The 14,439-nt window shown below is 40.2% G+C and overlaps 1 protein-coding gene across 1 annotated transcript in view; it reads left to right on the top strand.

Moving 5' to 3' along the window:
- Nucleotides 1-14,439, top strand: part of NIBAN1 (niban apoptosis regulator 1) — a 67,280-nt gene that overhangs the window by 36,448 nt on the left and 16,393 nt on the right. The gene's annotated exons all lie outside the window — the stretch shown is intronic.

The raw sequence follows: 14,439 nt of genomic DNA, 5'->3' as shown, positions 1-14,439 counted from the left end.
AAAAAAAATCTTCACAAGGTTAGATTTTCTCTCAAGACCTACTTCTTGCTAATGTGTTGGCTGAAAGGTTTGAAATTGTAACCAGGATCTAATAATGCCAAGGATATGTGATATTATTTTCCCAGAAAAATGGGAGGTGCATATAGCATGGCATGGATTAGTCATATCTGGAATCAATGGACTTCAGATGGCATAATGTGAAATTTAAGGTTCAGTGTGGCATCTATATTTGGCATGTAGGTTTTTGTTCCTAACAGATTAAGGTTGCACATAAGCAAAAAGTTGAATCTCCAAAGTCAGATCCCCAAATAAGGTTTCCATTTTTGGTTAATTTTGTCCACTTGCATGAATGGAAGAACAAAGTGAGAATAAACAGGTCATGTGCAGTAGCATATTCACAATAGATAAGGTTGGGCTATAAATCCTTATATTATGTGCAAGCGTAAACATAATGGGCAACTAGATGGGCATCATACAAATTTAATAATAAAAAAGGCTAATGTCGATTGAAATTTCCACCACCGATGGTTATCATTTTTCATACTTATTTCTTATCTGCCAAAAAAATACAGTTCTTAATTTACAACAGTTTGTTTAGCAACCATTCAAACTTACAATGAATGGTACGGAAAAAAAGGTGATTTATGACTGTTTTTCACACACCGGTTGCAGCATATCCATGGTCATATGATTAAGATTCAGACATTTGGCAACTGATTCATATTTATGACAGTTGCAACATCCCAGGGTCACATGATCCTCCTTTGCAGCCTTCTGATCAGCAAAGTTAATAGCGAAGCAAGATTCATTTAATGTAACAACAGAAGTTATTTACTTCATCATTGCTGCAGGAAAGGTCATAAAATGGGGCATCATTCACTTAAAAATGTTTTCCTTAGCAATAGAAATTTTGGGCTCAATTGTGGTTGTAAGTTGAGGACTTCCTGTATTAGAGACATAAACGTTCATTTATTGCATATGCAAAAGAAATAGATTTTGTGTGTGTTATGTAAGTATGCATTATTTTAGCATGGAGTTGCTGTTTACTTGATGAATTCAGTTGACTTTTGATTCAAGTAATTCTTCCAGATACTACAGTATTTGGTGCTATGCATACTTATTGACTTTTTGTGTGCATTGATTTGAGAATTCGTGCAGAATGCAACTGCGAGAGCAATCATGGGCTTCCCTAAATATGTCCATGTCACACCAACACTCCGCAGTCTGCATTGGTTGCCGATCAGTTTCCGGTCACAATTCAAAGTGTTGGTTATGACCTATAAAGCCCTTCATGGCACCGGGCCAGGTTATCTCCGGGACCGCCTTCTGCCGCACGAATCTCAGCGACCAATTAGGTCTCTCAGAGTGGGCCTTCTCCGGGTCCTGTCAACTAAACAGTGCCGTTTGGCGGGACCCAGGGGAAGAGCCTTTTCTGTGGCGGCCCCAACCTTCTGGAACCAACTCCCCCCAGAGATTAGAATAGCCCCCACCCTTCTTGCCTTTCATAAGCTTCTTAAAACCCACCTCTGTCATCAGGCATGGGGGAATTAAGATATTCTTTCCCCCTAGGCTTCTACAATTTATGTATGGTACATTTGGTACGTATGATTGGTTTTAAAATAAGGGTTTTTAGCTACTTTAGTATTGGATTGTCGCTTGTTGTTTTTACCACGGTTGTTAGCCACCCCGAGTCTACGGAGAGGGGCGGCATACAAATCCAATAAAATGAAATGAAATGAATGGTACATTTGAATTAAAATTAGAGAAAGTAAAATCCAAATTCAATTTCAGCCCCCAGAGCTCATTGGGCTTTAGACTGGTGCTTTGTCTCAGACCAGTTGTGTGTGAAAAAACTGAAGTGCTCTCTATTATCATATTGAGAGGTTGAAGACAGACAGGATATGAATCTAAAATTAAATAATTTGTTAGATAGGTTGACATTAGAATTTTGGAGCGTTTTAATGATACTGTAACAATTCAATGGAGGCAAAAGCTATTAATGAGATTGTATTTCTTCTCTTGAGAAATTTTGCCAACCTACTGTTTCATCTTGACTAAAATTCTTCAGATTTTTTATCTTTATCTGAAGAAGAAATAAGAGAAATACTCACTTGGGGATTTTTTTCTTGGAGACATTTCTATGGTACATTTGGTTATTATCATCTTTGGGCCCTTGAAATTGTGGAACTAAAAGGTTTAAATTGCTAAAGTTCCAGGATAGAAATTAGGCTGTATTTATTGCAAATTATTAGGAAGCGTTTATACAAATATAAAAACCAGTAACATTTGTATTCAATAATGTGGTAATTCTGCACATGAAGTATGCAATTTTTTAGTGGCTATAAATACAGCATATGAATACAGGCCTGTATCCTGTTTGGAAATGACCTCATCTAATTTCTGTTGGTGGTTAGCAGCTTTTCTATCACATGATGTGGCTAAGGAAACCTGAGTCTTGATTCTTTGCATTCTCAAGAAAGTTAGCTCTTCTTAACAATAGATGATACTCAGTGAAGCTTCTTTTTTAAAAAAAATAAAAATAAAAAATCAAGCTGTCCAAAAATCTGCTTTTAATCAGTCTTCCAGGTTAATAAACTCTAGTCAAATCCTGAACCACAAAGCTGCTATTCAAAATTAAACCTCAGAGCATTATGGAATTCTCCTGCATTAAAAAAAGTAAAAGAGTCAGGGGAAATAATTACAGCCAATGCAGCTAGATCTCCAACTACAACAATCTTTTGTAACAAAAAAAATTAAGCTTCCATGTATTAGACTGTACATAACTAGGGTCTGCATCCTTTGCTGAATACTCCATAGTTTCTCTTATTATTTTTTCAAGCTTCCCTCTACAAGAGTGAAACGTTGGTTTAAAAAGAAACCCACAATGTTCTTGATTCCCAGTTTTCCTAACAGGACTTTTTAGAGTACAATTTTTAAAAAAATATTTAAGAATTCTCCCTAATCTCCATCTCATCCTATTCATGTCAGAGGGCTCTTCAAGGTACTTGCAGGTTGAAAGATTAGCCAATGATATCACTATTGCCTGAGAGACATCTGTGGAAGTTCCTTTCATGTCCCAGGTAAGGAGCTTGAGTGAATGATGGGAGTTCATCCCACCATGCTTAGCATTCAGGTCTCAAATGTAGCCGTGCTAATCTCCAACCGAACATCCTAACCATGTGAACCACTGTGCTCCCTTCCCGCCCGATCCACCCCCTCTCCTCCTCCGCCGCCTCCTGCCTTGGGGCGCGACTTCTCCCGTGGCGGTGGCGGCTGCGGGACGAAAGCGCTGCCAGCCAGGGGGCTGCGAGAGAAGGCTTTCTCCGCGGGCTTCGGGAATGCCCGCCCCGCCCCTCTCACAACCCCTTCGCTGGGAGCGCCTTCGTCCCAGACTTCCAGCAAGGGGGCTGCAGTAGAGGCAGGCCAGGCGTTCCCGAAGCGCTTGGAGAAAGCGCTCTCACAGCCCCCTCGCCGTTGGTGCCTCCGTTCCGGAGCTCCGCCTCACAGCTGATCACCCTGCCGCCGCCCCACGGCTACTGCCCAATGCTGCTGCTGAGAGAAAGAGAGAAAGGGGGGGGGGGAGATAGCAAGAAAGAGAAGAGAAAGAAAGCAATAGAGAGAGAGAAAGAAAACAAGAGAGAAAGAGAGAGAGATATGAAAAGGGGGGGGAGAGAGATAGCAAGAGAGAGAAGAGAAAGAAAGCAAGAGATAGAAAGAAAGAGTGAGAGAGAAAGAGCAATAGAGAGAGAGAGAGAGAAAGAGGGAGAGTGAGCAAGAGGGGGAGAGAGAAAGAGAGATAAATGACTCTTGATTTAAAGCATATGGTAAAAAGCACCCAAATAATAACAGAGAAAAAACCCCCCAGCTGTTTGTGTGTGTGTGTGTGTGTGAACTCTTGAACCATTTCCAATAGCTCACCTCTAATTGGAAATGGTTCAAGAGTTCACACACACACGCACACACAAGGAGGGAGGAGACAGGGATGGAAAAAGAGAAGATAATAATAGTAATAGATTTTGGTTTTGTTTTATTATTAATTTCTTTTAATAAAAAAAGAAGAGAATTTCTTATTTATTTATTTATTTATTTATTTATTTATTTTTCTGTGCTGCCCAGCAGTCCCAAAGGGACTGTCGCTCAGACACTATATTTTTCCGCCCACACCGAAAAAAAATTAGAGGGAACATTGCACTCATCCCAAAACAACCAGGTAGTCTATACAATTTCCCTTAATCAGTCTTTAAGTACTTAGCTAGCAGCTGTGAAGAAACTTCACACCCCTTCTTCTTCCACGAAGTGAAATACCCACACACTTTACTCTGCGTTTGTTTTCAAAGACGTGAAAAATCAACAAACAAAGTCAAGGCACGATTCCTGAAGAACTGCGATCAGATACTCTTCCACAACAGCCAAACCCACACGCTGCTATTTATAGCAGCAGCCCTAATTACTGGAGCCCCACCCAAACATAGGTGGCCTCTCTTATCTCCGGTAATATGTCCTTACTTGGTCTCTTCTACACATAATTCTGCACTGGCATGGGTCCAAGACGTCTTCATCCGAATCAATGGAAGATAATGGAGATTGACTGCCTGGGCTGTGTGCCAAGCCCCCCTCCTCCACGTCACTCCCACCTTCTTTTTCGTCCGAGGAAACTAAACTCTGAACTGACTCTGTCGGCAATAACACAGGCCTATGACATGTTGAAGTTTCCCCTGCATCCACCTCCACATTCCCTGGGGCAGGAGCTAGGCCAGAGCCAACCACAACAAGTTCCAAATTAGAAATTCAAATTTTTCCTGTGCTATTAACTTACTAGGTTATGTGAAGCAGCTAATCTGTTCCCACATTTTATCTATAGTATGGAAATCATAACAAATATTTTAAATGCCTGTTGCAAATATCACTGGATAGTCTATGGGAAGTGCATTGGACTTTATAAAACAGTATTGAAAACATAATAATTTTTTTAATATTTGCAGGATGTTGATACTCCTGCCAGCACATTTGACTAAGGGGAAAAGAAATGGTGGTTCTGTTGTATAGTTGAGGCACTTCATCTCCCTTTTGCTATGTGACGGGTGCATGGATAGATCCCATTCCGATTAATGCTGTTCCTCCAAAGATGAACTGTATAACCTAAAACTGCGGTGCATAGATTTGGTGATTCATCCTCTCTGTTTCTTTTAACTGAGTTTATTTGTCTTTTGTCAGTTTTTCTTCCCTAAATTTCAGAGCAACTACACTGGTGTGTCAAACTGGCATCCTGCAGGCCAAATGTGTCACATGCAGGCCACACCTATCCCAGCTCCGCAAGGGGAAAGATGTCATGAAATGTCATATGACAGCAATGTGGGGCCACAAGTTTGACACGCATGAACTAGAAGGTTAAAGCACAGTTTGGGTTGTCCAGTATGAAAGTGGCCTGATACAGTCATCTTCATCCTGAACAGGCAACTTGTGTACACATGGCTATGTCTCTGACTACCTTTTTTTCCAATGTTCTTTAATCATAAAATTAAATTGGATGCCGTAAAGGAGAGCACCAGCCTCTGGGCTGCAGATAAGAAACTGATTTGTTTTCTGGAACTGACCGGAGTAGCAATTTCATGATAAGATTCAAGCCATTTTATCATTACCCCTGCCATCTGAAAATTTCTAGAGCTGCTCAACCATAAATAAATAAATTATCACTATTTATTGCTATGAACCCTTAGACTATTCTATTAAAATTTATAACTAGCCAACTATCCTATTTCTCTAGATTTCCTAGGGCCAGGAGTATGGAAATTTGATATATTTTTGCTGGACATCCTGATTATTATTTAGAATTAATTAGTAATAAAAAGGGGAGGGCAAAGAGAACGAAGAGCAGGAGTAAAGACTGCTTTTTCGGTCAATCTGAAAACATGCAACATTGGCATGGTTTGCTGAGAAGCAAAAAAGTCTAATAGACAGTTGTATTTTTAAATGCCAGCTCATAGCTCTTATTTCTCCAGAATTAAGGGAGTAGCTTCATGAACCCAAAAACCATTGCCCTTTCTTTTTCAGGAAGCTCTGAGTTTTGCAATGGTCTTTCTATATACAGTGGAGAAAATAATGTTCTTACCACTGCAGGAGTGTAGTAATTGGACACTCCCATCTATTGGATAACACAGTCCTTTCTCTTCTTGTAGCATTTTGAAAGATGAGAGGTTGAAGAATAGGAAAAATGGATCTGCACAGACTGTCATCCAGATTTCTATTTGATAAATAAATAGCAGAGCCAGGCTTATTTTTTTTAAACCCGGACATTATTTCACACAGTGGTTCATTTATGGAGGAGAGATTTAGACAGAAATCTCAGTGTTTTCTGTGTGTATTTGTCTAAGCATCTGGGTTTAGGTTACACAGACATGGATTAAAGTTTTCCTTCTTACTTGCAAGTTGCCCAACAGGTTACACCACTGCTTCCTCTGTGATGTTTGTATTGCGTTTTGACATTTGTAAAGCTGGAAAGCATTGCATGGCTGTTTTGCCATTTATTTTTAAGGTTAATGCCTTTAGTGTTGGCTGATCAAGTGCTTAAAAATGGAACCCAGTCTCTGAAAGATCAATCAGTTACCAGAAAAGACATAAGAAAGTAAATATGACTATATCATACTGAGCTAAGATGATACAAAGACCCAAAGGAGAATCTAATTTTTTGAATGTTCTGTAAATTAGAAGAGAGGAAGTAGAAGAGAAGAGCAGGATTTTGGAGTGGAACTGATATTGCAATGGGTAATCTTGTTTGGGTCCCCTGAGCAGTTTCTGTTCAAGATAAAATGGGGAGTGTACTGGACTTAACAGAAAAACAGAATAACAGAATTGGAAGGGACTCTGGAGGTCTCCTAGTCCAACCCTATACCATTTCAGACAAGTAGTAGTTGTTGAAAACCTCCAGTGTTGGAGCACCCACAACTTTATTATTTATTTATTTATTTATTACTTAGATTTGTATGCCGCCCCTCTCCGAAGACTCGGGGCGGCTCACAACACGTGGAAACAAATCATAAATAATCTAAACAGATTTAAAATATTTAACGATTTAAAAAAGACCCCATATACTAACAGACATACACTCAGGCATACCATATATAAATTAAACATGCCCAGGGGAAGATGTTTCAGTTCCCCCATGCCTGACGGCAAAGGTGGGTTTTAAGGAGTTTTCGGAAGGCAGGAAGCAGGGATGGGTTCTGGAATTTTTTCACTGCTGGTTCACTCAGTGGCATGTTGTGTGCATGCACAGTGCTTAATAAAAGGCTTCTGCGCATGCACAGAAGCTAAAAACAAAATGGTGGTGCCTATGGTGCCGCCGAAAGAACCAGTTTGGAAGCATGGCAGGCCTGGGCCGCTGCCGGTTCCAGCAACCCAGGCCACCAAATTCCTACCAGTTCTATACAACCGGTCCAAATTGAGAGGAACCTACCTCTGTCCTGAGGGCAAGTCATTCCACTGCTCTAATTGTTCTAATGGTCAGGGAATTTCTCCTTAGTTCTAGGTCTGTTCTCTACTTGATTAGTTTCCATCTATTGCTTCTTGCCCTGCATTCATGTGCTTTGGAGAAAAGTTTGGCTCCCTTTTCTTTGCGGCAGCCCCTTAGCTATTGGAACACTGCTATCATGTCATCCTTAGTCCTTCTTTTCATTAAACTAGACATACCCACTTCCTGCAATCATTCTTCATATGTTTTAGCCTCCAGTCCCCTAATTATATCTATGTTGTTCTTCTCTTTCTAAACAAATACTTCCCTTCCTGAACTAAACAGAGTGATCTTGGGCATAGTGAAGGGATTCTCCTGGCATCTTGTGTTGGAGAGAATTATATCTATATTGTTTGTTTGTTTGTTTGTTTGTTTGTTTATTTATTAGATTTGTATGCCGCCCCTCTCCGTAGACTCGAGGTGGCTCACAACAATAACAAGAACAATGTAAGAACAAATCTAATAATTTAAAAAACACTAAAAATCCCATTATTAAAAGCAAACATACACTCAAACATACCATGTATAAACTGTATAGGCCCGGGGGAGATGTGTCAGTTCCCCCATGCCTGACGGCAGAGATGGGTCTTAAGAACTTTACGAAAGGCAAGGAGGGTGGGGGCAGTTCTAGTCTCCGGGGGGAGCTGGTTCCAGAGGGTCGGGGCCACCACAGAGAAGGCTCTTCTCCTGGGTCCCGCCAAACGACATTGTTTAGTCAACGGGACCCAGAGAAGGCCAACTCTGTGGGACCTAACCGGTCGCTGGGATTTGTGCGGCAGAAGGTGGTCTCGGAGGTATTCTGGTCCGATGCCATGAAGGGCTTTATAGGTCATAACCAACACTTTGAATTGTGACCGGAAATTGATCGGCAACCAATGCAGACTGCGGAGTGTTGGTGTAACATGGGCATATCTTGGGAAGCCCATGATTGCTCTCGCAGCTGCATTCTGCACGATCTGAAATTTCCGAACACTTTTCAAAGGTAGCCCCATGTAGAGAGCGTTACAGTAGTCGAACCTCGAGGTGATGAGGTTTGACTACTGTAATGCATTGCAATGCATTGTCCCATTTGCTATATGATTATACTTATTTGGCGGTATCCATTCTGCTACTATATGGCAGAGCAAAAATTTGGGTATAATTAGGATCCATAATTGGCATGTGCTTTTTGGATGTGCTGAAATTTAGAAACATTATTGAATTGCAGGATATTAAGGTGTCCCCTTCCAATAGAATGACACATCTGAAGGATTTTTTTTTAAAAAAATAGTTATTGGTGATTTTGCAGTCATCTCTGCAAATGATTGTTTTGAAATCTTGGTTTCCCATTGAAAAGGACAGTACCCTGTTTCCCCGATAGTAAGACACCCCCGATTGTAAGACATATCGGGGGTTTCAGGGGGGTCGGCTAATATAAGCCGTACCCCGAAAGTAAGACATATGTCTTACTTTCGGGGAAACACGGGGGTATTGCCGGGGGGGAGCCCGATGACGTCGCTTCCAAGCTCCCCGCGCGCCCCTCGCCTTCGCCTCGCCGCGGCACCACCGCCTCTTCCCCGGCTTGGCAAAGCGAAGGACGGCGCTGGTCCGAAGCGAGCCGAGCGGGCGGCGGCTTGCAGCGAAGGCGCTCGTCCCAGCAACCGAGTCCTGCCGAGGCTCGGCTGCAAACGGACAGCGAGGCCGACCAGCTCCGAGGCGAGCGGCCGGAGCTGCGCCCTCCTTCGCCCGCCTCCTTTCCGGCAGGCAGGTGGGGCTGCCCAACTGCGCAGAGCGGCTCCTCCCCTCCAGACACACGCTTCCCCGACACGCGTCTGTGGCTCCACGCATGCACGCCGCTTGGAGCCCTGAGGTTGAACTTGGAAAAGGGCTCACGAGGCTCCTGTCCCGCGGCTGCCCTTCTGGCCTCTGGGGAGATGCCTTCGGGAACGCGACCCTTTCAATTTTTTTCCAATGTAAGACATACCCCGAAAGTAAGACGTAGTGGGGCTTTTGGGGGTAAAAAGAAAGTAAGACACTGTCTTACTTTCGGGGAAACACGGTAATAGAGTTTCTCCCAAAAACCTCATCGATATGTGTGAGTGAGCAATTCAGACGTTTACTAAGGTAACAACCATTAAATCTATAATAACATTGGATTCAACTTTCAGACTTCTACTTTTATCTTCAAATTTATTGCTTTTCCTAGCTGGAAAGAAATTAAAGCGGAATGAAATCCAATGAAAATTTTCTTAACTTTGCATTATTTATCTATTATTTCTTCTGTGCTTGGCTGCGTGCTGAAGATAAGACCTCATGATTCTCCTGCTCATCTGTCTATTTACATTGTGAAAATGGTCTCCAAGAAAGATTTTACAACCCAAAAGCATTGTTCATAATGATCGACATCTCATATATCATAATAATCACTTCTCGCATATCTATGAGAGAATTAAATTTGTTTTGAATACCTGGGTTATATTTATTTATTTATTGGATTAATTGGATTTCTATGCCGCCCCTGTTTGAATTAGGTTGTCCGGGAATTCCAGGGCTTGTGGGCTAGACTGGAAAGTCAAAAATGTCCCAAAGAGTCCAGTGGCAATTACTTTCACAAAGCTGGCAAAAAAAGTTCATAAATGCAGTTACCAACATTAAGCTTGATTCAAGGGCATCTTTACTCTTGTTAAAGCAGTGGCAGCCTCTAGACAACTTTGGCTGACACTAAAAATATTTAAACAGGGCAGTTGTTGAATTAATATACTGAAGAGGCAGGAGATTGGCAGTGAGACTTCAGCTATTTATTGGTTATAGTGAGCAAACATCAGCCCCTGCCTGCTTTTGGCAGGAGTTTAAATAGGGAGCCCTTTTGGGAAGGAGCCAATCAGAATTTCCCCACTCCATGTCCTTGTGGGACTGGAGTGAAAACTTCCCATCTTCTCAGGACATAACAGCATTGGTGGGATTCAGGTTTTTTTTACTACTGATTCTATGGGCATGACATGGTTTGGTGGAGGTGGCAGAGGAATGATACTGTAAAATCTCCACTCCCACCCCACTCCAGGGGAAGGTTACTGCAAAATCCGCATTTCCTCCCGATCAGCTGGGACTTGAGAGGCAGAGAATAGATGGGGGTGGGGCCAGTTATTTGCCGGTTCTCCGAATTACTCAAAATTTCCACTACCATTTCTCCAGAACTGGTTAGAATCTGCTGAAAGTCACCTCTGAAGCATGGTCTGCTTAGTACTTAAGATATCATTCCAAAAATAGTTATAGACTAGACTGGAAAGTAGAGCAACAATAATTATAGAAATAGAGGCAAGCCCCCTCTGTATTCGTGCTAAGAAAACATCATGAATACTTTACTTTCATTATAAATAAAGATCCCTTGCTTATCCATATGGATTTTGTACAGGAAAAATACTATTCTACTACCAAAAACTAATAGAAGTTCAGTGTCCCTGGGAGAAATCTCATTAATGTACCATATCGGTTGATTACCTGTGCTTGATGAGCCATCCTAGGAAAATTCCCTTGGGAACCTTTGTCTAAAAGTTTTTGTTTTTCAATAGAGACTTTCAAATATATAGCAGAATTATCACTTAATTATAACAAGATAAAGAGCCACACTAAATCATGGATGAACAAACTGTGATAGGAATTTCGGATCATAGTATCTCTCAAGCCATAATTTGAAACAAACTCTGATACCAGGATCCTTTCCCCCCATTCCCCACCCCCTTTAGTAGCTATTTTTTTCACTAATAATTGCTATTCCTATTCCTAAATCCCAGATTTAAATTGAATAGGGGAGTAAAATTAATTAACAAAAAGTTTCGCAAAAAAAAATAAGTTCTTGAGAAGCTATATTTCTATTTCAATAACTTCCTATTTAGAACAGAAGTTTATTCTGTGCATATAATATGCTTCGTTCTGGTTCCGATGCCACAGTCCACAAAATAGTTTTTTTGTTTGTTAGCATTGTACTGTATCATGCTAATGGCTTGTTCCCCAAAAAAGAGAAAGCATAATTGTCTCATCCCTGTGGAATGATGATGTCATTATGTTGTGCTATATAGCAGGCAAAGCTATCTAATATATTTTAGTAGTTCCCTGGTTATTAGAATTAACTAATGAAACAATAAATAATCATGTTTTGTTATTCCAAAAATTAGTTTTAGAATCTTATTCCAATTTTCAGAAGGGGTAAAGTATAATAATGTTACAAAAGATTGTTTGGATTATATTCAGTGGTGACAGAATGAATTCCCAATTGGTAAGGATTATTCCAAAAATACTATATTGCCAAATGTTTCCTACTCTGTTTTTACAGAAAAACTAAGATAAAACCCCCTTCATTTAGTAGGCATTTGAATACCTTTATTCATTCTGATTACCCAAAGTTATACTATTAAGTGAATCTAGTAATTGATTGTTCTATTGGCCTTGAAAGTTTTTGGCCTTTGAGGCTATGAGCTCATAACATTTCAAATCAGTCTGTTTCTTTTGAAACCTTTACGAAGTAAAAAGAATCTTGGGCTCTGCTAGTGTTTGAAAATCTGCCATAATACCCAGAGAGTGAAAAATTATATCCTCTAACTAAGCTACTTTTCTCTAACCCAGCCCCACTGCCATTTTAGGAATCAGGAAGGGTGCTACTCCTACGGAGTTTACAGAGAGGGGCGGCATACAAATCTAATAAATAATAATAATAACCCCGAAGGCATGTGGATGCGCAAGAAGACCCATTGCCCATGACAGTGACTAAGGTAGACAGGATGAGCATGCTGTATCTTCTTGGTATGCAGATACCAGCACTCCACAAATAGTCCTGGTTAGGATTAGGAATGAGCGTAACCATTACATTTGAAATTAGATGACTTTGCCCTAGCACTGCAATGATTAAAGCTTCTGGGTCTTCATCTGACTTCTTTGCTGCTTTTGGTAGAATTTTCCAGCCATTCCTGCTCCACCCTTCCCGAACCTAATACAGGTAGTCCTTGACTTACAACCATTCACTTAGTAAACTTATGTGACTTATGACCATTTTCTATAGTTGCAACCTTTGCAGTATCCCCATGATCATATGATCTTAGCAACTGACTTGTATTTATGACCGTTGCAATGTCCCAGGTCATGTGATCCCCTTTTGTGACCTTCTGACAAGCAAGGTCAATGGGGAAGCCAGATTCACTTAACAACTAGGTTACTAACATTAACTGCAATGATTCACTTAAAAAGATGGGAAGAAAAGTCATAAAATGGAATAAAACTCATTTAACAGTCTCACTTAACAACATAAATGTTGGGCTCAATTGCAGTCGTAAGACACTAAGTATTTATATGTGTATAAATATATATGTACATATGTGTGTGTGTATCCATCCCATTCCATTCTCCTCTTCGGCATCAAACACCACGTGTTTGCTATATGTTTGTGGCATTGCAAAGTCCAGAAATAAGACTTAAATCTTTTATTTGCTTAATAGTTCCACTTGTAATATAGTGGGAGCCATGTGGAACATCCCCATTCTGTCCCACAGCTAATTGGGGGTAGAAACTACATCATTTCAAAAAAGACATCTCAACCCAGGAAGAAGAGAAATGTGACAATGAAATTTGGGATTATTTATGCTACATGTACATTAACCTGATAATTTCTAAAGCCGACTGTCAAGCTTCTGTATTTTACCCTTTTCAGAAATCTATGTGATTCTTTTTCATTAGTGTGTCTACCTCGCAGGATTTAACAATGGATGTGATAGTCTTGTCCTACTTTCTGTTTATAGTTTGAATGGCACACTACCTATGGTAGAAGAGGCAACAAATAAACAGTATCAGAATTAATAACCATTATAGTCTCATCCTTCACAAATGTATCCAGGCCCTTTTTAAAATGATCCAAATTTCTATTATCACAACTATCAGTATCAAATTCTACAGTTTTGACTGCGCACTTTAGGAAAAAGTAGTTCCTTCTGCTTGTTCTAAATGTTCCTGCAATAGGTTTCAATGTATGAACCAGTGTCCTAGCACTGTCAGAGAATAACCAATGTTCTTTAGACATATTTTCTTTCTTTTCGTGTTATTATATGCCATTATCAGATCTTCCCTTATCTTCCTTCATGCTAAGTGAAATCTTTATTTGTAGGGAGCTGAAACTCCTTAATTATTATTTTATTTATTGATTGATTGATTGGATTTATATGCCACACCTCTCCGAGGACTCGGGGCGGCTTACAACATATTAAAAAACAATATACAATATAATTGATTGCCCTTTCATGTATACATGCAGGTATATTTTAAAGAATATATTTTAAGTGCAATTACACAACACTCTGAAATGTGTTCTTATTATATATTTGTACAGTATTCTATATTTTGACTCCTTTTCTTAAGGCTTCCAAGCATGAAATGATTGAGTTGTCCACTATGACCCTAAGATCTTTTTCTAGAGGCTGATCTGTAGTTCCTGCTTGCCTTACATCAACCAGACAATGTCACTTGACATGGCTCAGGGGAAGAGCCTTCCTCGTGGGGGCCCCGGCCTTCTGGAATCAGCTATCCCCATCTTCCTTGCCTTCCGTAAGAATTTGAAAACGCACTTGTGCCGACAAGCCTGGGGACACTAATCATCAGCCCCTGCCTATGGATGAATGTATGCTGGTGCATTGGAAATGACTGTTTTTAAATTAAGTTGGGGTTTTAGACTGTTTGTTATTATTGGATTTCAGAGTTGTGCTGTTTTTTACATGCTGTAAGCTGCATATGGAGGGGGCAGGATACAAATCAAATAAATAAATAAATAAATAAATATAATGGTCAAATTAAAGATATCTATGTTGATTTCTGGTCTAGGTAATCAGAAAGGTATTTTTAATCTGTCTGGCTGTCTTAAGCCTTATATACTTTATCAGGACAATTTGTCTTATTGCAATTAAAATAATAGATTT

Source organism: Erythrolamprus reginae, chromosome 3 (genome assembly GCF_031021105.1).
Source record: "Erythrolamprus reginae isolate rEryReg1 chromosome 3, rEryReg1.hap1, whole genome shotgun sequence".
Taxonomy (NCBI): Eukaryota; Metazoa; Chordata; class Lepidosauria; order Squamata; family Dipsadidae; genus Erythrolamprus; species Erythrolamprus reginae.
Note: the sequence above shows the minus strand (reverse complement) of the source record. Positions and strands in the feature narration are given on the sequence as shown.